The sequence below is a fragment of the Tympanuchus pallidicinctus genome, unplaced genomic scaffold (assembly GCF_026119805.1).
Source record: "Tympanuchus pallidicinctus isolate F22 unplaced genomic scaffold, pur_lepc_1.0 scaffold1, whole genome shotgun sequence".
NCBI lineage: Eukaryota > Metazoa > Chordata > Aves > Galliformes > Phasianidae > Tympanuchus > Tympanuchus pallidicinctus.
Window position 1 is genome coordinate 44,367,102 of NW_026294618.1, and position 25,195 is coordinate 44,392,296.

Below are 25,195 nucleotides of genomic sequence, written 5' to 3' on the forward strand. Positions count from 1 at the left end.
TTCAAACAGAAGTTTTAATTGGAAGTTATTTGACCATAACTCTTTTTCCCCCCAACATTTTCAGGTTTTACCTTGGCCTAACATCAGAAGAACCTACCAGTGAATGTGCGTACAAGAGAACACATAAGTACTCAAGGAAACGATATCATCTGAAATGTAAAAATGAATAAAGATTTTCACGTATGTAACAAAGCAGAACTATACTACTTTTATTTAAAAATCATATTAACAGCATACACATAATACAAGAAAACTGACAGTAAATGCATTATGTTGTATCCAGAGATGAAGCAGTATTGATCTACTCTCTGCTAATGGAATTCTGTATGTCAAAAAGGGGTTGGACTTTCCTCCTATGTTAAGAGAGCAGCATGTTGTCAAGAACAATATTTATATGGTTCTGTAATGAGTTTAGTGTATCACATGCTGTTAGAGAGCAGCTAACAGTGTAGTAGCAAGTGAAGTTTAGTGGCTGGATGTATGACAAAAAGAAGTTAGTAGTTGAGATTTAATTAAGATGATCTAATTAAGTCTTAGATAATCAAGGAGTATTGGTAGAGCCGCTGTTTGAGCAGTGTTGCTGAATCAAAGCTATTAAAAAACTAGATGCCTGTAAGAGTTGGATATGGCCATAAGAGATAAAACTATGTGTAAATGACATCTAACATTTAAACATTAGTAGTGTTTGTGTGAATGGTATGTCTGTCAGAGTTGCTGGCAAGTTATGCAGTAGGAAGGCAAAAGTGGTTGAGCATTTGAATAGCTTTTGTTATGAAAATAATTGCTTTTATTTTTACATCTTACATACATTATCTCTTCCCAAGAGAAATTATGTGCGACTTGGTGGGGTTTACAAAAAATGTATTGTTTCTATGTACACATACATCATCCTACCAAACTCTGAAGTTTCTATTCCATACAATGGAGCTGAGGTAAACGGCTGTAAGAACTATTTTTAAATCAGCAACAAATTTTTCATATACTTGTTCTTATGGGTAGCCAAACCATTTAGCTGAAACTCTCCACTGGAAAACAAAACAAAACAAACAAAAAAACCCATTATCTGATGCAAACAGTTCACCCAAATGATTCAAATAAGTAATTTAAAAGATTCCATAATGTAAGGTTTCCAAGTAGTGTAACTGCAGAATGTCCTATCAGTCTCTTATCATAATAATTTATGCAGCCAATTGTATGTACACATGTGATCATTATTTGAACTTTACTTGTTTCAAAATGTGAAATGTGTTTTTAATGAATGAATCACAAAAATGGGGCTGGATGGTAAGTGGCAAAATCACCTGTTCTGCCACATAGTCTGACTTACAAGCAGCATTCCCCATTCATGCATTAAAGTGAAAGAAGCTTCTGTCTGGTATGTTGATCACAAACAGCCATCTGTTATCCAGGAAGAGATAGGAGAGTCACCAGCAGAGTAAACTTAAAGTGCTTTAAGATTAAATTAAAGATGGCAGAGGCCTATTAAATGCTTTCTCCATCTCTGTCAGTATTGGTTTCTGTAATATATGAATGCATACTTTATGCTGCTGTTCCGGACACCAACTATTCCCCCTCCCCCCATTAAGTCAACTACCTGTAGTTCAGAACACAGTTTAAGATTTCCTGTATTGTCTGTCTTCCTTTTTATCACCTCTTTCCCCTTCTACCCTCCCCCCCCCCCCCCTTCTTGGTTTCTTCCTTTTGAAGAATTTTCCAGAACAAGATGAAAGTTAAGAAAGATTTTGAACTTCTCATTTGCTTACCTTAAGCTACACTTGCTTATGTTTGCAATATTTTCTTTTGAATCTTTCCAGCCCCCAAAGGATTTCTGTTATTTTTATGTGAATTCCATCCAATTTGCAGAGATCATTTTAGTAATATGCCTGGGACTCATTGGCGAATTCCAGGTGTAGTTACAAAGAGCACAGATGAAGAATTTATGATTTATTGTCTAGGTAGAGCCATTTACGATGTTTCAGGTACCCATATGACCTCTGTGTGTAAGACAGAATGAATTGCCAGATGACGTTAACATTTGGTACGCCAAGAGGCTCCAGTGGCTTAGCTGATTGTTCACAGAGAAAACGTTCTGCAATCTGCCCTAAAGCTACATGGGAGAAACCGTTACCTTCCTGCTCTAGGATACAGTACTTCCAAGTATGCAAGTCAAATCTAAATTAGTCTTTTTGTTGGTATTCTGTTACAGATTCATTTGCAGTTTCTGCTTACTTGTTATCCTTAGATTCTCTACAAATATTATGCCATAGGGTTATTTCCATCCCATTGAATATGTTCCAGAATATTTCCCTCAGTATTTTCCACAGCAATAACTTGCTTTTTTCTCCTGTACTTACCTTCATCTTGCTGTTTTCTGACTGAATTGTAGCCCTTATAATTACTTCGATATACCTCCATATCCTTGCAATTGTCCACATCATGGCCTCTCAAAGATTAATGAAGATGTTAAAGAAAACTGCATCTCATAACAGTTCCTTTGCCACTACACACACACAGATACATTGTTGCATGTCCTTTTTCACATAAGTCTTCTATTGGCTATCAGTTTTCAGGTTCATCTTGAGCCCTACAGTATTCACTGTTTTCCTTAAGCTTCAGAGTTTTTACACAGTCCTTATTTATCTAATCATCTCTCACTCAGCATAATCCATCCAGTGTATTCTGAGTGACTTGGGAGTTTCACAAGAGTAACAGATGCTTTCCTGAAATTGGAATACCTAACACCTAAAGACTTCCTTCACACCTTCTATTTTGTTACGGCTATTGGGAAGAGTGCTGTTTTTCTTGTAAACTAGACACTGCCTAGGAGTCTGCTGGTCTTTATGGCTAAGATTTTTCAGACATGCTTATCCTAAGGTTAAGTCTAGCATAGCTTGAAGTTCTAAAGGTAGTGTTCTAATATATGTTCACAACTAAATGATTTTCATGACTACAGAAGCCTAGTTTAAACAGCATTCACTTAATACTTCTTAGTGCTGTTCTTTTTTTCAGTACTGATGGGTTTTTTCAGGAGTTTTCTTCCTCTAGTGCAGATCTTAATGGGCATAAATAATCAGGAGGGGGATAAATGAATGGTGTAGATACATTTAAATGCATCCTCTTAAGATGCAGAAAGCTACAGAATGCCATAGAACTATTTGCTAGAGATTTAATATTTAGCCAGCAATTATTAGTGTTTTATTTTGATGTGACATTCATCAGTTAACACAGTTGCACTTCCTAACTCTTTCTAAAAAAATCAAAGCTCATTTCCATTTGAAGATGCAAACGCTAGCTGCTAATTAATAATACTGTAAGTATTTTTAGACACTGGTAGGCAGGTGGCACATCTGGGAAAAAGGCAATGCAAACAGAGTGGTGTAAAGGTGTAACAGAATGAAAAGCATAGCAACAACAGCAAAGTAGCGTGGTCCTAGGCTGCAGCAAGGGAATTTGCTCAACTGCAACAGCCATGGGCACAGAAATAGAGGAAAGAAGCTGCTTACCTTCAGAAGACATCAGGGATGCAGAGCTCTCCAGCAAGCTACCCTCACCTTCACTACCAACCCTTAAATGAGGTCTGGGAAGGGGTGGATCCTGGCTCCACCCCTTCCAGTCACTCAGGTGCACTGCATACACCTGAGCTCCCCTGGGTTGGCCCTGCCTTCCACCAGGTGCTCACTGTTTCATGCCATGACTTAGCATTTCTGCTACAAAAGGTGATCCCAGAGAGTTATTACTGGAGCTGAAGTTCATGCAGAATATGGTCTTCCTAAATATGTATTCCCTATATAAATACTACTGTGTGTGCTTGATGTATAAAAATATAATTATTAATGTAGACCACCAATTACAGTAATATCTAATAAAGGCTGACACTATAAGTACAAGCCTAATCAGCACACAGATCTACCTCAACAATTTTGGAGACTTGCAAATAAAATATATTTTCTTGCCAGTATATTGATCATTGTATATCTTAAAGCATGAGATAGATACAGTTGGAGATACAAAGTTAGGTAGAACACAAATTTATAAAGTGTTACCTGTTATTCTGATGTGATATGTAAGTGGTAGTTAGGAAGGAGAGACACCATAATTCTGTTTCCAGTTTCTAGGGGGAAAATCTTGTGTGGTGGTTATGAATTTCTAGTCAGGTACAGAGATCAGGTACTTTTACTCTGGAAGCTGTGCAGTTAAATGACTGCGACTTGATTCTGCTGTAATGTGGTGTCTCTTGAGTAGTCTTGCAGCTGCGTTAGTTAGAAATTCAGTGATAGCTATTTTCTTTCAAAAGTGGTAACTTGATGGCTTGGCTAATAATATCAAACAACACGAGCCCCCAAATTCATAAAATATAAACGCAGTGTCTTCTTCAGTCTCCCTGCCCACAGCACCTTTTCTTCCTTTTCATATGCTACTTTAAAAGATATTTTGTGGAGATAGTATTTTGAGTAGCTGTTTTTCTCAGGACAGAATATAGGCTTCTGTATCATTCTAATACTTAAGTGATGTGTTCTCACTAGGACCGTGCTTTTTGCAAAAGAAAGTGATCGTAGATTGAAACTGTTAACATGGGGAAAATAGGAAATGGTTATACTGTAAAAATAACTGTGAAAATGTCTCAGATTGTTCAGAGAGGGAACAGCCTTCCAAGAAGTGATCGCATTCTCACGCTCTGCTTTAAGCACATTCTTTATCTTTAAAAGGAAGCAGAAGAGAATCAGTCAGTAAATCAAATGTAATCGAGGTCTAGTCTGCAAAACTGTATCATTCTGAAATAAGGCATTAGGTGAACAAGAACTGCCAGTGCCCAGACCTCTTGTGCTCTGAGAAAAGTGCATACATCTTTGGTTAGATAATATCTTTCTTGCAGCTCTTGATGGTTTTTCTTCATTGTGTGAAGATAGCAGTTATGGTTACTATCTATTAGAAAACAGACTGTACTTTTCTACTGCAGTGAATAAGGATGTTGTATTGTTTTGGTTTTTTTTTAATGTGCTTGTTTAGAGAAGGAAATTGGATTTCTTACCCCAAAACCTCCACCTTCATTTACTTCTTGTTGGCAAAATAAAACCCATACAACTGTTGAAAGACTGCATGTTCTTGCTGCAACTTTGTAAACCAGTTTTGTGATGAAGGTTTCACTGCCAGTAACCTGAGTTTGTCTCCATTGCTCCAGCATTAGATCACTAGTCAGTTCCCTAATTTCTTCTTCACCTAGCAGGTACAAAATTGCTTTTTGCTTGCAGTAATGCAAAAATTGGTTATTTTAAACAAAAGAAATTAGTAGTGTTTATATTTTTCAAGCTCCTTCAGAGTAGCTTTATCTTTTATCTATGTCTTAATAAAAACGAAGTATTTCTAGCTAATTTTAATTCAGTCATCAATAAAATGGGAACGTTGTTACTTTAGAGGTAAAATAAAAATCCAAATTACTTGGCATTAATTATACTGTGACAGAAGAATTTATAATTTTCTTATTGGGTTCTTCATAATGTTCCTTACCATACATTACATTTATGCAATATTATGAAATAATGAAGGCCGGAGAGTTGGCTGAGTCTCGCTGTGTCCAAGTGCTGTCCCCTGAGCTGCTTGGGAGCATCACTCCAGATGGTTGCTATGGGCCAAAGCTGCCACGCAGCATGCTACCAGCTTGGCAGTGCAGGTGATGAGCAGTCTGATGTTCAGTTTATTCCATGGTACCACTGTATTAAACAGGACAGGTGAAGCAGCAGTGACTCAAATAAAGTATTTTAAGTGTTCCGCTGTGCCAAACTCAGAAGAAGACTTCTAGGGGGGTTTTCAGTCCCACTGAATTTCTTTCTTTTCTAAGTGCCTCAAATACATTAATTTCATGATATCCAAATAAATAAGTAATAAGAGCACTTGCCTAGGAGTCCTTAGTCCCTGCACTCAGTACTGTGCATTCAAGCTGTATAATTACTGCTTAATGAAAATACGTAAGCAGCCTAGGAGACTAAAGTATCCTTATTCTTTCTGGCCTGAGTGTCTTCCATTCCCCAGCACAGATTGTCAAAATCTCAAGTTGGATGTCAGAGGTGCTTTGTACACAGACCTCTGCTGATGGGAGTACTCTCCTAGCAAACAGGAGAGGCTGATCTAAGTCCTTCAAGCAGTAAAGGCACAGAATCCAATCAACCACTTCATTTCCAGCTGCTGTTGAATAACACATTGTCCTAACCTCTGTTCTGTGGTGTAAGAGTAGGTAACAAAGGTATGTGTCCCAAAGGAGGGTGAGATATCCCTTACTTCTGCCAAAACTTAGTCTAGAAAAGCTCTCAGGCATTCGAAGTAAATTGTTGCCTGATGGCTAACCTAAATTTCACCAAGGAGAGCAGCAAAAAGTGTCCTCCTCTAAGGTGCTTTCTAAACTGCCATATGTAAGTCTTTGGTTAGAATTCTTAGGAATACGAAGGTTCTCGCGCACTCTGGTTGCTAGGTACTACTTCAGCTGAGCTCTCCAGCTTCATACACTTACTCATCTTTATTGTTGGGTAGGGTGCTACTTAGTGAGAGCGCTGTTCTGTGCTCAGTTGCATGGGGATAAGTGGCTGTGCAAAGGACAGAGTTCTAAAGAAGGAAGTCAGTAGATTTTATATCTAATTAGGCCTCTAATCCTGCAGACCGTTCGTGGTTTTGCATTATGATATGTTTATGTTGTCTTAAATGGGACTGCTTACTTAAGTGAGGTTCTGGGTGTAATTGCATGCAGGTTCACATCTGGGCAATCACATTTTAGCTCCATACTGCAGCACTGTAATGAATCAGATAGCTCTGATGTTACCCTTGGCCAGTCACGGTGAAGGGGTTTCTGAAATGGAGAATGTTTCTGTGTAATGGCTTACACTCCGTTTCCATGCTCATTTAAACTAAGTGCTTACAGAGGCACATCACACGGAGTATTTTAACTGTTGGGTTAAAAGAGTCATAAGGCATAGATTTTCAATGCGGTAGGTCATGAGGCTGCAGTTTCACTGGGTTGTGTGCTGTATTTGCATAGGCAGATATTCAGACAGTTAATGGTAGCACAGAATGCTTTAATGATTTTCATTTGCATCAAGCTGTTCTCACCTCTTAGTAACATAATGGATAAATAAAAGAGCCTTTTGTTTGCTCTCCATGAAAGTTACCAGTGATTAAGTAGAGGCTGATGCTCTTAAAACACCAACAAAAAACAACAACAACAACAACAAAAGGAGCAACAGAACTGGCCATCAAAGCTGACTTCAAAGTGACCTACTTCATTTTGAGGTAAAATGGCACTTGAATAATTTCATTTTAATGTTGTGCACATTTCCTAACTCAAAACACAGACGTGGTCATTCCAAACAAAATACAGAAATAGTTGCTCATCAGACACAAATCATTTGTTAGGGTCCACTTCGTAGCGTTGAATTACAAACAAAGCAATACAGTCTTTGACAAGATTTACTTCCAAATGGATTCAGCAGCCATTTTTATTATTAAAAACTATGTCCAGAATATAAATTGGAGGAAAATTGATACATTTTGCACTACAGTTGTGACTCCATTGGCCTGGTTTTAGCTTTGACATTTAGCAGTGACAGTATATTTTTTCCCTCTTTTTTTTTTTCTCCTAAATTTGTTAGAGTTTCAGCTCTGCATGTAGTGCTAAAAACCACAGCCAAGACAGTGCATACCCTCATTAGGCAGATTTCCACGGTCTCTATTTAGGGTACAAGGGTACAATATTCCTGATGCCAGCTAGGATAAACAGGCTTTCAAGTACTTGGGTTTTTTTTATTTTCGGTTGATAACTTCCAGTCCTTTCAGTTTTTAACCTTGTGCCTTTGAGATAGTGATCTTGAGTACTTACTTCCTGTGGCACTCAGCTTCTCTCTTTCGAGCTTTGTGTTATTTAAATCGAGATAATGAACCTGACTTCATCTGTTTGGGACACCCTCCGTTTTCACAGAATGAATTGGGTGTTTGAGGCACACAAAATATGTAAATTCAGATCTGCTGAATATCTACTTTTAATGATCTTTCCGTTTGTTATTGGCTTTGATTTGTTCAGTGTTTGACCAGGGGCTAATTAAATTCCTGAATTTACAATAAGAATATTTTAGTCTATCAATTCCTTCACTGATTTTAATTCCTTTACTCTTCCAGTTAATTTTCTTTTGAATCTGCCTTTGTGTTCTCAGTGGGACATAAAAGAATTAGTGAACTGCCTGAATGCAGGGGAAGCTGAGGGAAATCTCCATCTGCAGTCAGTCTCCCCCATTGCAAGAGGGGTGTTGGATGTCATTACGTGTCCAATAAAGATGGCTGAATTCACTGATTACTGCCTGAGTAGCATAACAATTCCTTAGAGATTTGTTGCAGGAGGGAAGGGTTTAAGATTTCTTCTAAGAAGAGACCTGTGCATATGAGGATATTTATTATACTTTGGGTTAAGAATAAAATGATATTTGCAGGTATGCTTGATTTAGGTGTATAGTAAGATGCAAACTGTTATCACACTATTGGCAACATATTTCAGTACATGTATATAAGGACGTGTTTTACTTGTATTAGCAATGTAGGTTGTGTGTTTACAGCCTAACAACAGCTGTAATCATCTTCATCTTGTTTTTTTTTTTAATATGTACAACACTTTGAAATATAACTTCCTCAGTATACATCACTAAGAAGATATTGCAGAAGCAAACACTTTAAGCAGAGGTGAAGCACTGTCGCTAACACAGACAGAACTACAGCAACTCTGTCTGTTCTATCTGCAGTGGGAAACTTTGTTCAAAAATGTTAATTGAGTGGTTTTAATTGAGTGCCAGAAAATTGCTTCTGTGTGGTTGTTCCTGCTTAGAGAATCCTCAAACTCAGTGTTTTCCATTTTTCCTTGTTTCTTTCTTTCTTGGCTAGTAGTTGCTTCCATCAATTGGATTTATAAACTATGAATCTAAAGAAGATATGTTCTCTGGAGGATTTGATCCAGATGTACATTATTACCTTTTTGATAAATATCTTTTTAAGTACTTACAGTGAAGAAGGGTTTTTTGTTTTTTGCTTTTTGTTGTTGTTTGTGTGTGTGTGTGTGGGGGGGGGGGAGGTTATTTGTTTTTTTAATGTTTTAATATCCCAAGTATCTTATTAGCAGCCAAATTAATGCTGAATAAAACCCCAGAAAATTCAATAGTATTTCAGCAGGGATTCATTCAGCCCTTGGGTTTTGGGCTGTATCGTATTGCAAGCTCTTAAAAATAAGAGTGTTTGGAAAGCTGCAGGCTTCCCATCTTTTTGTCTGGAAAAGTTATAAAATGGAACAGGCAGGCTTTTCACTGAGCTGCTGAGAACGCAGTTCTGGCTGTGCAATCAGGTCTAAAAAAGGAGCAAGATCTGCACTAAAAATAGAAATGGAGGCTGAGCCAACTGCAGTGGGAGTTACAATCCTTGCACAGCAAAGGGTTGGTAGGTTCAGCTGAGGACACTCAGTTACAGAAAATCAAATAAACTTCATCCCGCTCCTGTAAAGCCATCATACCCTAACTGCTCTAACTGGATTTTTAGCAGTCAGCAGAACTATTAATCATTCCTGCAAATTAACATCTTCTTTCAGATGCAGAATTTTTCCAGAGAGAATTATATTCACCCCACCGTAAGAGGGAAGTACGGGCTGGTTTCACATAACTGTTTGGAGAACATAGGGGCAAACTGCATAGATGTAATGCACTTTCTCATGGCTGGAGAAATGCATTAATACTATTCTTTTGAGCATTAAGATGATGCGCCTGCTGATATTATAGACTCCAGGTGGGCACGCTCTGCTGACTCAGGTATCTTTCCAGGCCTTGGAACCCTGTCATGGACTGCAGGCATTCACAGTAGGTGCTTTGAGGGAGGGAGGTTACTCTGGTCATTTCAAGAACAAAGTACAGAACACAGTAGGCCCTCTGCTGCATCCTCTCCTGTCCTGCCTTATCCTGTCTTTCACTGGGAGCGCAGTTCAGGAAGCGTTGAAGTGTTTTGGTCATTTGAGACATGGGAAAGCCTAGACAGCAGAAAGAGTATGTGGAAGAAGGCCAAAAAAACAGAGATCATTAAACTTTCACAGGCCAAGTAATGTATATGTTTGTAAATTATGAATTAATTACTTCATTTTCCTTTCTTATCTGCCTCCCCACCAGAATATCAACTATGCTATTTCTCATGTCCAGACTCTTCTCCCAGCACCCATAGTTTCATCTCTTCCACATTCCGTATTGAGCACACAGTTTAGCAGAAGCTGAGAGCAGTTGCCCTGCAGAAGGACATGATCAGCACAATGTTGCTGGCGAGGAAGAGGCAGCCTTCATCTCCAGCTGAGTTCAGAAGGCTGTTGTTACTGTTGTTGTATTACCATTACTTATGCTTATATTTGAAAAGCTGTATTTTCTGGGAAAAAAAAAAAAGGAATGCATGCAGTCAAAGAAGGCATAGAAAAGGGATGATGATCAGAAATGGCAGCAAGTGCTGAAATATCTATCACTGTATTTTGGTTGCATGCAAATCTTAGACTGTTTCATTTACCAACTTTAGCTAAATCTTTATAAGACTACATGGGGCTTTACTCTCAGTTAACTGAGGGCCATTCATGTCCAGTTTCTGTATACCTTTAGCTGTTACTCTTTGGAACCAATCATTTGGTATAATAAAAAGCAGTGTAGCCCCATAGTGCAGATGTGGTTTTATCAGTGACTTCGTGGAAATAAGTTAGTGATTATGCTAAAAAAAAAATAAGAAATTAATTTAAAAAAAAATCACACCCAATCCAAAGAATTGTTAAAATTATGTATGCAAAGAAAAAAAAATAATTTTAGTAACATGCTTTAAGTAACTTCATGTTGTAGAAAGAGGAAAAGTATTACTTGAACACACAATTTCAGGGACTTTTAAAAGTGTTGCTTAAGATGGGGTGGATTATAGGTTAGGAAACCACAGTGACAGAACTGAACTGTTAACAGATAACCACCTAATTGAATATGAGCAGGTATGCAGTTTTACCTTAGATGCTTTTTCATGATTAATCTTGAATTTAATTATTAAGGTTAATTCTGCAGTTCCTTACGCACACAAAAGGAATGAATGCAAGACTTTTTTTGTTAAGTTGAATCTGTGTTTATCAGAGCCCTTTCAAAATGCAAGAGAGGTCACAGCTGTTCTTTTCATTCACACGTGATCTGGTAAAACAAACAACATATGTATGGGGCATAAGAGTTCAGCACTCAGAACATTGGGATTTGTATATAAATTTGAAAATTGTAAATAACAAATTGTCTTTAACCTTTATCTTTCCGCCCATCAACCTGATTTGTTAATAAAGATTTGTGTTGCAATTGAGGTCTTAACGTGTTACATTGTTCAGAAAAATAACACTTTCTCCAAGTGCAAGATAACAAGGTCCATGTTTACATTCTCACCCTTAATTCTAATTGTCATAAGTCTCCTAGATTTACATAATTAGTACATTTACATAATCACTGAAGACCTTCACGTGCACTCCATTAAAAGTAGACCTGAACCCTGCTGAAAAATCACGCTTATTCCTATTTCAAACGGCAAGCATACAGGAGTGACTGCAGATGTAGGCACAAAGACTTTTTCTTTCGAGCTTGGTAGTTTAGCACACTAGCACAGAAAGGCTCACAAGCAGCCTGCTGGCAGTCCATGCTGCCATGTTGTATCTGGAGTGGATAGGGCTTGGGGAGAGGAGCTGCAGGATATAGCATGCTCACATCTGGCCAAAGGACTTTTTGTTCTGCCACAGTGTAGACAATAGTTGTAGTGCTCTTATTTACTCAGGGAGATGGAGTTTCCAAATGCTGAATATTAAAAAGCAAACACAAAGCATGTCACTGAGTCTCTTGCAAGTCAAGTGGGAAGATTAGCTGAATATTTCACAAGTACTAAAAAATTCATCCTTTTTTTTTTTTTCCCCCCATGATGGAGACAGCTACAGAAACCCATTCGTTTGCACATTAGTTGTCACAAGGAGATTTGCTCTTGCATCAGACATTGAACTTACATTTGACTTTCTCAAACCACAGAACCCTTACCCCTCGTTTCACTCTAAAAATTCTGCCAATTCGGGGGAAATACACTTAGACTACTGTAGACACTTACACTTAGACTATGGTAGACTGAAACTAGAAAGCAAGTACTTGAAAGCAGAATAGGTGGTTGTGATTCTGTTAAATGATAGTAGCAAAGATGAACTTCCTGTAGGAAATGAGTAATTCACAGGATACGGGTTAGAACTTGACACTGTGCGAGTCACAACTGAAAGATGAGAATGGCCTCTTTACAGCTAGGTCAGATCCTTGAACTGTTCAGTGGCCAAGCACCTATAACAGAAACGCCACTGTGAGTGTTAGCTGTCTTATATGGCTTGAGTTGGTGCTGGCTGTGTCTGTGCCAGGAACTAATTAAATTATAGCACTTGCATAAAGTCTTTTCTTGTGTACTTGGTCTTCAGAGTAGCTTGGTAAGAGGTTTCAGTAGACATTCCTATTCAAAACATGGACAGGAAATCAAAAACATTTGAAGGCATCTTCTCAAAATGAAATGATCCTGAGTGGATACAGCACAGGTCAACAAGACGATGATTTCTGCATTTCAGGAATCACGGTTTCCTGTTTTACTTACCTGCCAATCCTTCTAATTACCAAATTACGTGGCAAAATCAAGTAGAACGCAGCATAAGCAAAAGGATAATTCCTTTTGATCTTCACTTGCCAAAAGAGTTCTGATTTCCTGAATGGGATATTCATGAAACTTCAGGACTTCTCTGCATTTGGAGCCAGAGAACAAAGGAATGGTTTGATACCTGGACTCAAGGTTGTTTCCTCTCCTGGCCTGCGTGCTGAGTGGCCATCAAGAATAAGAAGCCTTGCTTTTCTCTCAGTCTTCATCAGTGGTAAAAAGGCGACTTTAAGTGGCAAAACAAATGAAATTTTCTTCCTAGAGCAGAAAATTCTTACAGAATGTCTTGAATACATTTGAGGAATCACCACATAACGTTTTAAACTATCTTCTGGCTTAAGAGAAGTCACCAATCCTGAAAGGTTGGAAGAAGTTGAGCTTGTAAAAGTCTACACTAAATTGCTTCTTCCACGTCACCCAACTATGGTTCTTGAAAGGTCTAGCCAAGGTAAACACATCAGTTCATGCTCCTCAGTCTGGACTCATCAACTTTCAGGAGTCCCTATCCTTGACAAGAGTTTTATGTTCTTGTTTACTTTTGTCAGATAAGATGACCTGAAGGCTGTCACTGTGAGAAGAGCAAAAATTTTGAGGAGCGTCAAGGCTTGTATCTGCTCAATGGGTGTACGAGGCTTCAAAGTCACATAAGCATATGTCAATTCTGGCAGATACTCAGATACACCTCTCCTAGAACTCCTGTTGCTGTGTCATAAGCAAGTTTTCATTCATTTTGATGCATAAAAAGCTTTTCTGCAGATTTGTTGTGCAGTGAAACACAAGCAATGATAGTGTGAGAATGTTCAATCATAAACAACTTGTTTTAAATGCCTGCACAGGGATGTATTGATATTTAAAAACCCAAGCAAAATTTTCAACTGCTTGCCAGGCAGACAGTTTTTATGATGAAGGTAAACCCTCATCCCTAAAAGCAAAAAATAAGAGCATCATAGAAATAACAATTGGCAAGAATACTTTTGCTCTCAAAGAATTCTGTGCATTTCCAGATTACAGCCAAGCAAAACATAGGTAAGCATCTGTCTGCAATCTGCACAGTTGCAGGATGTCTTTTCTGCCAACTCATCTCTTAAATAGTAATAATTTCCTTGTAGTTGTCCTATTGTCATACCTTATGTGCAGTTGCTTGGACTTGCAGTGTGGCTCATAAATATGGTAAACTGGAGACTAGATAGCGCTTAGGAAAATGAGGATGCAGGAGACTAAAAAATAGTCAAAAAAAAAAGTGGCAAAATGAGAGCAGAGCAGAAGGGGAGAAAAAGAATAAGCTCTGAGGAACGTCAGTGCCAGTAAATGTAATATCCTACTCTTGAGCAAAAGGGAATAAAGCACAGATGGAAACGGGAGGGTATATTCATCCAAACCCATTATAAGAAAGCAAGCTGATTGTTTCTTTTGTGTTCTTTGCAGTGTTTTTACGCCGCTTCTATATAAAGTCATGCATTGTCATTAGTGAGGAAAAGGTAGGCCTAGAATTTAAACAGTCCTTTAAAAGCAAGCATATGCTGCAGAACTAGTGAGCAGCAGAGATGGGAAATAGATGATGGTGGCCGTTCCTAGAGAGTCCACAGACGTTCTGAAAACTAGGGATCAAATCCAGGCTTCATCCTCTACTTCAGTTAAATAAGCTGCAGCAGTCACTGGCAGGTTTGTTTTCCTGTAAGTCAGAACTCCACTTTCAGACTTTGGACTCTTACCTTTGCCCTTTCATTTCAGGGAAAGACCAGCACGTACATATGAACACAAAATTCTTTTATTTTCTGTAATGATCAAATCCAAATGTTATTTTACCTTTGCCAGTTTTGTGTAGGGTGATGTGCCATCTTGCACATTTATTTTCCTGGAGTGATTCCCAGCAGTATGGTATGCTTTTTCTTGCTCATGTCTCACTCGTTTTATTTATGAGTTGTCTACACCGGGTTGTCAGTCCCTGGGGACAGGCCTACACAGGAAATCTGTAAACGATATTTAATACATAAAAGTAGGAGAGTAGCAAAAAAGCACGGTAATACTCCAAAGGATCTAATTCACAATATTCACAATCTCACCTAGATCACGGGTAGCTTAGTGTCCCTGTTTTAAACCACAAGCACTTTTATCTGTTTTGTCGCATAGAAGGAAAAGATGTGGTAAAGATTACAGAGTCTGAAAGAAATTCTACTTAATGCTCACTGATGCTCTTCAGCTGCTAAAAATGTAAAAGCTGAAATCTCACAATGCACCTTTGTAGCAGAGTTATGTAGTGCTAGAGGAGTGAGAATGAAACACTGTAGTCTGGTTCTCTATTTGGAATACTTAGCCTCAGTAAGCTTCACATTTACAAAAATCTGTCAGTTCTTGTGGAATTTGGTGGATTCAGTTTCTCAAACTGGGCACACAGAGCTTGGGGAGACACTGATTTTAACATAGCAATAAATAAATACCAGCTTTTAAAATTTGCTAGTTGCTTAATAAAATTAAGAGGAAATGTTATACCTGAATTGTTTTAAGCGTGGAGTAAAATCCTTCCATGTTCAACATCCATACATAATCTGAAATATCAAACTTGTGAGCTAAATGCTGTGGGGGTGTATGTTCAGTTCAGAATATCAAAATTTCGATTAAGGACAATGAGCCAACATTTCCAGGAGATATCCCTGTCAAGTGGAAACAATTTGAAGAGCAAATTTCAACCTGGCTTACAGAATTACAATTAAGTTACTCTCTGATGACTGAATCTAATAGCAGCACCATAATTTTGCAGTTCTGGGTTCTTACTGATCACATAGAAAGTGCATTTTTAAAGGTTTTTCTCACTGTTAGGTACATGAATTGCTATTATCTGGAAAATACATCAAGATAAGGCCTTCTTTCTCCCATGCCATCACAGCTGGAAACAGCATTTTGCTGTTGAAATCTGATCAGTATCATATTATCCCTTTGATTACAGCTGTGCAATCTCATTAATTGTGGAATAATATGACCTAAGGAAATTCAATGGCTAGTAACACTGTATAGGAAAACTGATATACAAAGTTTGATGTACATTTTGAACTGCAGTTGTATTTATAGGCTGACAGCCTGAACAAACAAATACTTCTTACCATCCCCTAGGCTTACTGTGAGATGCCGCAGGCCTACACTTTTCCCTATCATACAGATGAGTGTCACAAAAAGGTCAGGCCAGAAAGCAGGGCATCACCTCTACCTGTCTGATGTTCTGATTCATTTAAGAAGTCAATCTGATATTCACGCTTGCATTCTTCACCTGGCAAATGTTCCACTGCTGGGTCTCTTTCTAACCACTGCACTAGATGTGATGAGTGTGCCATCCAACCTAGCTCGTTAACACGTCGATACATTTCAGCAGTGCTCTTAAACTTGCAAGCTGTAAGCACAGGATCTCGCTCACAGGGCTGTCTACATGCCTGTCTATGTGAACTGGCATTCAGTGAGGTGCTCAGCACAGCACATGGGTGGTGTGGGGCTGCCAGAATATGTGAGAATAAGCACAGTGGGGAGCAAAGCATGAAGCCAGACAGAACCAAGATTGTTCTGAGTGCTCTGCAGAAGCAGCTTTGTGGCCATACAGGCTTTCTAGTCATGATGCACAAGTGACTGTACTTCTGTGCAAGGAGGCTAAGCCCTCCTTCATTCTCACTGCAACTGCAGAGCAGGAGAGAGATGTAAGGGCTCTATGTGACATAACAGTTACCACCACCAGGTTGATTCAACCTTGCATCAAACAACATTAACCCTTTTCCTGGTAAGGTGACATGACATGCTGCTTCTGCCTGTTGTTTCTCCTGACACCTGGACTCTCAAAATGATCACTTTAGAAATGATTCACTAAGTGACCCTGAAGAACTAATTACTCAGTGGAATTACCAAGAGTGAGGTAGCCTGAGGACAGGCATTCCTGCAGCTAGCTTTTCAGACGCTGCCTCATCAGCTACCACTTGGTAGAGTCCCAGCTCTGGTGTCAGTGAATACCTAAAGGGAAGTATTATCCATGGCTGCACACTGTTTTTCTGATGTAAGGATCCCAAGCAAAACCAGTTACCTCGCTGAAAGCTCACACCCATGCATCTCCCCATGCTCCTTCAATACCATACATTACTGAAATGGTCACCCTCTCCATCCTGACACCTGAGTGTGCAAGTAGAGCTCCTACTTTTCTGGGTAGCAGAGTTTTAACAAGCATTTTCATCAGGCATACCAGAGCAACAGGCAGGTCCTGATGCACGTTGTTGTTGGGCTTGGAAATGGGAACATGCAGGTCCTCCTGGCCAGGGAGCAGATCTCTTTGGGGTCTGTCACTCATCTCAGACCCAGGACCTACAGACGACTTTCCTGAAGGTATCCCTTCTGTCATACCCTTGCTACAGCTGAGTGAGAGATATGGCACTGGCCTTGGAGAAGCAGCACAATTTGTTCCAATAGACAGGGCTGGAACGAGCACATCCCACTTCATCGCTCAGCCAGAATGCTTTCTGCAAAGGCACTGCAGAGTGCAGGCCACCAGCTGGGGAGAGGAAGAGAGAGCACATCTGATGTTGTCTTACCCTGGTCATTGATCCCACAGGTTTCAGCCAAAACTGCAAGAGATGCCCCTTGTGAGGCTGGCTTGTTGACCTCTGCTGCTGTTGGTAGTAAAATGAAGATTACCCCTTGGTGATTCAGGCTGACCTAGATTTTTATTTTTAAAAACAAACCAGCTGGGGTTGCTCAGAAGTTTATGCTCCGTTCTTATTTGTTGTTGTTGTTTCTGTTGTTTTCTTTAATAGGAAAGAAATCACTCAGAAGCATGCCTAGGCTTGTTGCAGGTGGTTACATTCAGCTGTAACCTGCCTGGTTGAGAGCTTGGTGAGGTGAGGGAGGGAAAGCATGCTAGTTTGAACTGGATTTAGTAGCAAGAATATTTTGACTTGGGCAGCAGAAAGAAAATTGTGTAACACTGTTGTGCTATCCTGAGTAGGAGAAGCCAATGAATTGCATGACTCTTCTGTCTTTGCAATCAGCTTGTTATGCACAGAGCAACGCCGTGGGATTAAGCACTTTATCTGCTGGGCTTCCCCTGGCAGCATGTGAAGAAGTTCATTATAAGTGCTTATCACATGATCCACTTAATCAAACCACTGAAACTCTGAGAATAAGTCATTCTAACTAGACCCATCAGAGCTGCCTTACAAACCACTCACTGATACACTCTTCCTTGGTTCGCATACAATGGGTTTCCTTGTGTTGCAGTGCATGATACAGGAAGTTCATTATCCCCAGTCCAAATGCAGACGTAAAGAAAGGAAGCAGGGCTTACAAAGAAGCGACAGATAATTTGCAGAGTTCTAGTTAGCCACTCAAATCCCACATTGCAGTTGGACCATAAGCCCTTCATAAGAAGGGCATTCTGGTCTATAGAGTTACACACAGGGCAGCTACATAAATGGCTGGTTTTAGCATTGTAGAATAGAGCTGACACAGAAGAAGTTATTTGCTTCTGTTGATTAGAGGTTAATGAATGAAAAACATGAAATCGGAACAGAAACCATGCTTTTTGCTAGGCAATAGCACGTGTAATGCAAATAGTAGCTGAGCTGATCAGTATCTGAGCTCATGCAAATTACCTTGAAAGCCTGCTAACTCCCATTGTGTACTGGAGGTCAGAATGCTCAGACTCTCGTGACAAGCCAGGAGCTTGCACATATCCTAGCTGCAGCTTGTGTCTGTATGCCGTAGAGCTCATCAGATAAATGACTTTTCCTAGAACATACCTAGAAACTGTTCTGGACGTAGGAAACCACTAGGCTTAGAGGTGCTCTGTATTCCCTGAAAGATTCACTTTGCTTAGGCCCGTCACAAGTTTCTGGCACTTACTGATGTTACTGCACTGTCAGATCCACAGGCAGTATCTCACAAGGACATGGAGATGCTTGCTTTTCTGCTATCAACTATACTGGCCTACATAATGCTATAATACTATAATGTGATGAAACGTACAGCAACAGCAGCAGAGTGCCACAATCCAAGGCTGCAGCAGCATAGACACAGAAATGAAAGAAAACTGCTCACCTTCAGAAGGCCTCCACCAGGCAGGGATCTCCAGAAAGATACCTTTGCATCCACTGCCAACCCTTAAATGAGGTCTAGGGAGGGGTGGATCCTGACTTCATCCTTTCCAGTCACTCAGGTGCACTGCATGCACCTGAGCCCCCCTGGGTTGGCCCTGCCTTCCACCAGGTGCTCAATCACTGTTCCAGGCCATGGCTTAGCGTTTCTGTTACAGTCTGGACCAGCCTTCATATAAGAATGCCCTGATAATTTTCTCAGGCAGCACTCCGTATGTGAGGTATACACCTTTTCTTTCACCCCTCAAGCTTATGTGAGAGCAGTATTGGGTCTGAATGTTGCTTTTAGGTGGGGTTGCACAGGCTGAGCCTTCTCATACTGGAAATTGCCACTGGAACAAGAAGCGTCAGATGGTTTTGAGACAAGCTACTCAATAAGACATTAAAAACAGGGGAGCGTGCAGGAGTGAGAAACACAGGCAAGAGAAACAAGACAGCAAGCTGGTTTGATACAAATTATCCTTTTTTACCTCAGGTAGCTCCAGCGATGCAGGTCACAGAATCCATGCTGTTGTCAGGCATTGCTTTGAGAAAATGGTGAAACCTATTTGTCCATGATCCAACCAACACAGAGCTCTAAAATGCAACCTGTACATTACTCCTAGGCCCAGCTTGGAGTCAGCAAGGAGTCTGGCCAGCATCCACCAACAGACATAAAGGCTTGAGATGGACAGCTTTCACTCAGTGTGCTGCTGGACAAGTTAGCTGATGACCCCTTGTCTGTGTTCTCCAGGTACTTTAAACCTGGCTGCCTTGTCTTGACACAACCATCAGTGTCATGACTGCTGAGGTAGCAGTGCACCAAGCTGGCACTGCCACGGCTATATCCCAGGGACACTGCTGCTTCAGTAGTTTGGTTTCCACACAAGCCTGAAGGAAAATACCATTTGGCTGTCTTTTTCCTCTTTGTTTTAAAAATGCTAAATTATTTTACCTCATTTAAAATAAAATATAATGTAGCAAAAAGAAGACAAATCTGTGCTAGCTGGTTGGTTTTGCCATTTCCTTCAATGTGACTACTTTATAATTGCTTTCTTCTTTATCATACTTCCAGTCAGTCTTCCCAGTTTCTATTATTCCTATTTAAAGTCTTCATCTCATCTCTCTTTTGGGACATTCTTACTACTGGGTTTCTGCTGTTTCAGCTTCTTTACAGTCCCTGCTTGAGGAAAATCATCTCTGTTATAAGACTGGAAGGAAAATGGACGCATAAAAATTATTTGTATGCACATGGTATTTTATTCAGTAAGTTTCAAATAATAACTTTACTTAAGTGGCCAGTTTGCCTTCATCTCCACTTCTTATGTAAGGAACCCGGAGCAGAGTGAGTTGATAACATTCTGCTGACTGCAGCAATTCAGTGGTAAAGTGGAGATAAATCTTCTTTTTCCAAATGATTTCTTAGTGCCTTATCCATTGCCCTGTACATAGGGAAAGACACTTTTAAGCATCTGGAATCATTATTGGCAGGGATATCTTTAATCTTCTTAAAAGAGAAACGGTTCGTTGTCCTCAGAGTGCTGTTAATTAGGCATCAAAGAAAAATTGGCTTCTGTATTGATACTGAGGCTGGATCTCAGTGTTTCTGTATGTCCAGTTCATAGGAAAAATTTGGGAGGAAGACTGCAATGGGTGTTATTTGCATGTAGCTGTATACATGTATACATTCCCTCATGTCAATGAGGTGCACACAGATCACACAGTTGAGCATTTAAGTGATGCTACAAAATACAAACCCAGGTGGTTTTGGTCAGTACCAAGCCAGGCTGAGTTCTCTCTGTCAGCATAGGGATGAAAGAATCTTTAATGCATTAGCTACTCCTGCACTGTTCAGCTCAATCCCCACCAGTGTTATCTTTTTAGAAGTTTTTCTGACTAAATTGCTTCCTTTGAAGACTGCAGGCTTTTTAACAGCACACTGCGGCACCCGCTGCTTGCTGAAAATCCTGAGGCCAGCACACCAGGGCATTGCGCTGCCAAACATGCCAGTCACAAAACATCACCTTTAGTGGGTTTTAACTGGAGGTAGCTGACGAAAAATAGAATGGACATGTTGTAAGAGCTGCCAGGCCAAGCAGAAGAAGATAGCTTTGAAGAAAGCCTCAAAGATAGTATTTCCAGAATACAGTCCTTTAGAAGAAGTGGAAAACCAAAGGATGAAATACAGTCAGAACGAGCTCACTGCAGGTGGTGGTGGTCATGATTTTTTAAAGATCAATTTTAATTATCAACTGCTCTAATCATTATTTTTTTTGTCCTAGCATTAAGATACCTTTTCCTTCAGCCCCCCACACTTCTATGTCCCTGGTGTCCCACACCACTTTTTCCACCTCAGGAGGCTGGCGTTACACAGCAGAGAGAACTTTATCAGCCTGACCTGCGGATGGGGTGCTGGAAGTCTTTTGCCCCTGCTAGGACTCGAGCCACCGCTTTCCCAGCAGCCAGCCTGCTGGGGTTCACAGCGAGCACCCGTGTTTTGCCAGAGGTTCCCTGGACCCTCCTGTTAGCCTGGAGAAGGTCCCGAGGCCTCCCCGCCATGAGCAGGTGTCACAAAATGGCTGCCTTCTGCCACCACGGCTCAGAGCAGGTGCGAGGCTGCTGCTGGGAGCCCCTGGTGTCACCGCACACCAGTGTGTTCAGCTCAGCCTGCGGGGACCTCTGTCATCTGCCACTGGCACAGATTAAACAGAAGCGACAGCAGGGGAGAAGCTGTTAAATTAAAGCCAAAGAGTAACGAGGGAGATGTTTGCTTTGTGAGATAGCGCGCACCTGTTCTGCGTGCTGAGCACTCTCTGAGGCCTGCTCTCCTTCCTTACCACAGCTGGCCTTCATGAAAGGCCGTGCAGCTCCCTGTTCTCTGCCAGGCCCAGGCATTTCACTCAGCCTTGCCTTGCAGCCAGCCAGGCCCTGAGTTGGGCTGCAGGCTGGGGAGGGATCCCAACCAGTCCCTGCAGTGAGTCCACTTCACAGGCCGCCTTGTGTCTGTCCTGACACCAGTCCTGAGGATGTCTGCCTCATGGCTCTGTTAAGTGGTACCAAGTGATGGCAGCTGAAGGGCTCTCCAGGAGAAAATCAGCTCTGGAGGCAGCATTTTGTGTCTTGCACACAGGGTTTTATAGGATTACCTTTGTACCAGACTCACCATACGGTTCCCTCGCTGGAGAGGCCAACGTAGCTTATCTGTGGGATGAAAACATTACCACCATATTTCTATCACACAGGTGGCTGGCATAAAAAATCTTCACACGCATTCATGTCATCGCAGTTCTGGCAAGCCTGCAAGACAGGCTGTTTCTCAGTGAGTTCTGTCTCTCCCTTCATGCTGCCTTCATCCCAGTGTTTGCTCTCAGTTTGGGCAGTGCATTTCCTTCCCACACCCCGAAGGTGTGCATGCACCGGTGGAACAGCCCCCAGTACCTCTGCAGTGCTCCAGGCGATGCCTTCATGCCCACAGCTCAGCAGCTCGGGCTGGCAGCAGTGCCCACCCATGGGAGGCATGCTCGCATTCTGAAAGCTACTGCCCCACTATTTGCACATGAGCTTAATAACTGACTTAAGAGATCTACAGATGCATTTCTTGGGCTGTTCCTGTTATATTTTTCGCTCTTGGCCTCAAGGCTCTTGTTTTCTGTAATTTCCTTTCTAAACTTCCCTGTAACCCTAATCTCTTTTAACATGAGCATGTTAGTTGTGAAGCAGCCTGCATGTTTCCAGCCTCTCCTCCTTTACCTGGTGATTATTTCTTTTTCACCGTCCTCTCCCTACTTGTGTCGTTTGCAAAAACCTGCCTGTCCCCTCCCTCTCCCTCTTCACAGCTCCCACCATCTGTCTCTCTACAAACACAAAGCTGTAGGGGAAATGATTCACTCGGCTGCGAGCTCATTACTCACTCTCTCCCCATCATGGTTTCTGTCCTTGTAGGACGCTCTAACTAATGTAAAGATCAATGGATCCTGGGAACTGTTATTCAATTAAAAAAAAAAAATGCCCCAGCAGTTAAATATATGGAGCTCTTTGTACTTCCTCAACACCGACTCTTTATTTTTCTCCCTCATTCTGCTATCATTGTTTTTCAGACGGGGATCATTGAAACAGAAGAATGGAAATGGTCGCTGGAGCATTTAGTGCAACCTTGTGTATCACATGATGCAGGAATTACTTAATGAAATTCCCTGGCCCAAACCAAGCAAATCTGTGGTAAATCTAGAGCACATATTTTAGGATGACAGCCAGAATGATGAAAGGAATTTACTACCCAGCCTTGCTAATCATTCTGAATGCTTAACTGCTCTCCCTAATATGCGGCTTTGTATGCAGCAAAACAAACACAGCCTCATTTCCTGCAGCTTTCTCCCCTCTGGCCTTACCCACACTGCGCACTCTGAAAGCCCCCTCCGAGCTGTGGCTGGGGCTGGCTGGTGAGGGGGGCGCAGGGCTGAGCTTGCATTCCTGCTGGCTCTGGCAGGCCAGCACAGCACCTTCAGGACTAGGAGGAGGCCCACATCACACATTGCCTCTCCTCCAGGCCAGACTTGGGGATCTCCAGTACTTGCTATGTCCTTGAAACCTGTAGGCACAAAGTACATCGTGGGGGCCAACGTGGAAGGAATTGGATTTTGAGATCAGAAGCTGTTCGAGACAAGCTAATCCATAGATGCTTTCTATGGATTAGCTTTCTACCAAACTAGAAATGGGAATACAAAGTATGTATTTTTGTCCTTTCAGCTTCTAGCTATTAGATCTAGTTTATATTTGCAGAGGGTAGCAAGACTCATCGTCGTTCCATATTGAACGTGCGTGCCCTTGAGTTTATTTCCTGCTAGAGCTTCCCTGGCCCAGTTGGTTCAACTTCTTCTGCCATAGTCTTGTTGCCAAATGACATCCTGCATTTCCAATCTCTAGTCCTTTACCCTGTCCTCCCCCAAACACGTTCCTACAAAATGTATGTTTTGAGTCCCGAAATTATTTTTGAGTGTTAAAATACTTTAGATGTTAAAGTACCTGAGACAGCCATACAGTAGTGGCAGATAAGCAGCAGCACTTCAAGAATGTTGCATTGTCTAGAACAGCACTTGGAATCTGAGCATAAAATTGTGCAGCACTCTGAGTGACCCTAAATGCCAATGTTTAGATAACCAAGTCCCCCTCTTCCCCCTCCCTCTGTATTCACTTTGTTGACCTTTTAAGAAGGATTTCTGTCATAGTTTTAGAAAGTTATTTTCTTAATTGGAAACTTAGCTTTTCATTTTATCACATGGAAAAAATGGGACACCCCACTCTCCCATATGTAGATAGCAAGAAGTGCTGCTGCATAATAGAAGTTCATTGTGCCTTGTCAGGAAACTGCCAGCATGCTAGGTATGAGTGTCTTTCAGTTGCTGGGCTATGGGATTTCTCTCTAGAAACTGAGGAGAAGCACAGCAAATACCACAATGAAAATAATAAGATCTGACAACACTGGATCCACCCTTCTCCTAGTTCTCTTAGGCAGCTGTAACTCTTTATGCAAAAGGAAAATCCATGAGGGTATCTGCAACAGTGCTGTAATTGTTCCTCATGAGCACCATGAAGCACATCCTGTATTGACATACCACACTAGCACGATCTTCATGGAAAGCTAATTAAATATTTTGGGCAATGTAACAGGAGTATCAGCTTCTGGTTAATTTACTTTTTGGAGAACTAAACACATTTACTTTGTCATGAAGCTGTATTTGGGCCACTCTGTAACAAACAATAAAGTGGATCTTGGAAAGAGCCTGTATTGCACAGGCATGGAGTGCTCTGCACCAGAGCAGGAGGTTCTTGTATGCCTATTCTAACAATAACGGCTGCGGGATTTCAAGCCAACAGGGTCCACTGTTATCTCAGCAAGGTGAAAGCAGTTAAGAGAAGAACCCTCACCAAAGCAGTGCTTATGTTCTCTGCGAAAACACGCTCAGACTTTAGCAGATGTGAAGTTGCTGAGCCTTCTCGGTTGCCAGCACCCCACAGCTCTCCAACATCTTTGATTATTTTATTGTTCCGTACTGCATACAAGTTGTAGGAGTCAATGTTATTTCTCTTAACAACCGCTGGTTTCCAAATGGCAATTGTTCTTTGACATGCTCTGTTTCAAATAAGGGATGAAGAGCAGTAATGAAGCTAAAGGCCCACTATAAAAGTACTTCAGCATTCCATGGTACTGACTGCACACGCAGTAATACATTTAGCTGTCCTTTTGTGGACTGTTGCTGTAACATGCTGAAGGTGTTAGGGACTGTGCTGTGAGGAAATGGAACTCCAGAGGCTTCAGATCCAAGAGTCCTCTAATTGAAGACTGTGTCTCTGTGCAAGACAGTCTACGTAAA

General features: G+C 40.9%; 2 long non-coding RNA genes across 4 annotated transcripts in view; one reads left to right on the forward strand and one right to left on the reverse strand.

The window, feature by feature from the left end:
* Positions 1 to 25,142, forward strand: part of LOC128078501 (uncharacterized) — a 31,123-nt gene extending 5,981 nt beyond the window's left edge. The window contains exons 2-4 of one of the 3 annotated variants that reach the window (XR_008205678.1): positions 65 to 180; positions 19,451 to 19,578; positions 22,922 to 25,142. This is a non-coding gene — a long non-coding RNA (uncharacterized LOC128078501). Of the gene's footprint in view, positions 1 to 64; positions 181 to 8,157; positions 11,365 to 19,450; positions 19,579 to 22,921 lie in introns of those variants that run through there. The other 2 variants (XR_008205683.1, XR_008205679.1) reach the window with 2 other exon arrangements.
* On the reverse strand, positions 9,935 to 18,881 carry LOC128078514 (uncharacterized). Its single transcript, XR_008205688.1, has 3 exons — positions 18,790 to 18,881; positions 14,533 to 14,696; positions 9,935 to 10,036 (listed from the first exon to the last, which is right to left on the reverse strand). It is a non-coding gene; the product is annotated as an uncharacterized LOC128078514 (long non-coding RNA).
* Positions 25,143 to 25,195: the final 53 nt, after the last annotated feature.